Raw genomic sequence first — 2893 nt, 5'->3', positions numbered from 1 at the left:
CACCTTTTCTTTTACTGCCTGTGATGTGTTCCCTAACGCAAATACCAGGGCCTGCCAGACACACACTAGCTGTATGCACACACACATTCTGTATGCACAAACACGCAGGCCGGCCGGCACGGACACAATCCCTCGGCACGCACGCAGGTACTCTCTCCAGCCCCCCTCCTCACTCAGTCCCTGCTATGAGGTAACGCACCTCTCCACACAGATTTATGGCTAATCAGGCCATATCGGCAGTAGTCTGGGCCAGGTTTAGCCCATTACACCATCCACCACACAGGGCCTGGGGAGGGAAGGAGAGGGGCAGAGGGGTAGCCTTCGTTTCCTTTCTGAAGGCGACTAGACCTCCTCACTCCACCCACACCCCCAAGTTACTCAACCCTCGTCACTGATTCATTCATTCATCGACATCTCCCACCATTTTAGAAAAAGCCATCAATCTGCTTGGTCTACTACGCACTGCGATACAGAATTCAAATGAGGCTGCTATACTGATTTTTATTGACCTCAGTGTTGTTGGTTAGTTGAAGTGTGTGTGTGCATGTGTGTGTGTGTATAGTGCGTGTGTGCATGTGTGTGTATTAATGTATATGCGTATGTGTTTGTGTGTGTCTGTGGCTGTATCTGTGTTTGCATGTGCACATGGTTTTGAGTGGGACCTATAATGTTGTAACTGAGTGTATTGAAAGGTGTCTGTAGTCCACGTGCTTCGATCACGTGGACTGGGATATGTTCCGGATAGCCTCAGACAATAACATTGATGAATACGTTGACTCGTGAGTTTATTAGCAAGTGCATCAGAGATGTCGTACCCACTGTGATTATTAAAACCTTTCCTAACCAGAAACCGTGGATTGATGGCAGCATTCGCGCAAAACTGAAAGCGCAAACCACCGCTTTTAATCATGGCAAGGCGACTGGAAACATGACCGAATACAAACAGTGCAGCTATTCCCTCCGCAAGGCAATCAAACAAGCAAAGCGTCAGTATAGAGACAAAGTAGAGTCGCAATTCAACGGCTCAAACACGAGACATATGTGGCAGGGTCTACAGTCAATCACGGATTACAAAAAGAAAACCAGCCCCGTCGCGGACATCGACGTCTTGCTCCCAGACAAATTAAAGAACTTCTTTGCTGGCTTTGAGGACAATACGGTGCCACTGACATGGCCTGCTATCAAAGCCTGTGGGCTCTACTTCTCCGTGGCCAACGTGAGGAAAACATTTAAACATGTTAACCCTCGCAAGGCTGCCGGCCCAGACGGCATCCCTAGTCGCGTCCTCAGAGCATGCGCAGACCAGCTGGCTGGTGTGTTTACGGACATATTCAATCAATCCCTATCCCAGTCTGCTGTCCCCACATGCTTCAAGAGGGCCACCATTGTTCCTGTTCCCAAGAAAGCTAAGGTAACTGAACTAAATGACTATCGCCCCGTTGCACTCACTTCTGCCATCATGAAGTGCTTTGAGAGACTAGTCAAGGATCATATCACCTCCACCTTACCTGCCACCCTAGACCCACTCCAATTTGCTTACCACCCCAATAGGTCCACTGACGATGCAATCATTTCACACTGCACACTGCCCTATCCCATCTGGACAAGAGGAATACCTATGTAAGAATGCTATTCATTGACTACAGCTCAGCATTTAACACTATAGTATCCTCCAAAATCGTCATTAAGCTCGAGACCCTGGGTCTCGACCGCGCCCTGTGCAAACTGGGTCCTGGACTTCCTGGTGGGCCGCCCTCAGGTGGTGAAGGTAGGAAACAACACTCAAAAAACAGAAATCAGAAACAACAGAAATCTCCACTACACTGATCCTCAACACTGGGGCCCCACAAGGGTGCGTTCTTAGCCATATCCTGTACTCCCTGTTCACCCATGACTGCGTGGCCATGCACACCTCCAAATCAATCATCAATTCTGCAGATGACACTACACTGGTAGTGTCACGCGGAGCGGAACGAGTGAACCCAAGAGCAGACTCAGACGAGGATACTGGGATGAGGTAACCCAGGTATTTATTGAAACACGAGGGGAAGATGGAGTGCAGGCCAGGGGAAGCTTGGGCGGGTTGCCGGAATCCAGGTGCGGAGGCTGAGGTGTTGGGACAGGGTAAGCAGGTCCGGAGGGGAATCCAAGGGAGCAAGGGAAAACAGGCACAACAAGACAACAGGAACAAACGGCTAGAAACATGGACTGACTGAGCAGAGATTACGATCTGGCAGTGTGGAAGTGGCAGGACTGAGTATTTGCAGAGACCTTTATGGAACAGGTTGCAGCTGGTAGGGATCTGCTCTGACTCCAGCACACCTGTCTCCGCCCACACAATCACACACACACACACACAGAGGGAGAGAGTACTGGGGGAGTGGTGGCAGGTCAAGGAGACACAGGATGAGCACTAGAGGGCGTGGCAGGAGCAGATGTGACAGGTAGGCTTGATTACCAACAACAACGAGACAGCCTACAGGGAGGAGGTGAGGGCCCTCGGATAGTAACATCAGGAAAATAACCTCTCACTCAACGTCAACAAAACAAAGGAGATGATCGTGGACTTCAGGAAACAGCAGAGGGAGCACGCCCCCATCCACATCAACGGGACAGTAGTGGAGAAGGTGGAAAGTTTTAAGATCCTCGGCGTACACATCAACCACAAACTGAAATGGACCACCCACACAGACAGCGTGGTGAAGAAGGCGCAACAGCGCCTCTTCAACTCAGGAGGCTGAAGAAATGTGGCTTGTCACCTAAAACACTCACAAACTTTTACAGATGCACAATCGAGAGCATCCTGTCGGGCTGTATCACAGTCTGGTACTGCAACTGCACAGCCCTCAACCACAAGGCTCTCCGGAGGGTAGTGCGGTCTGCACAACGCATC

This window comes from Salvelinus sp. IW2-2015, linkage group LG4p, assembly GCF_002910315.2.
Source record: "Salvelinus sp. IW2-2015 linkage group LG4p, ASM291031v2, whole genome shotgun sequence".
NCBI classification, from domain to species: Eukaryota; Metazoa; Chordata; class Actinopteri; order Salmoniformes; family Salmonidae; genus Salvelinus; species Salvelinus sp. IW2-2015.
Note: the sequence above shows the minus strand (reverse complement) of the source record.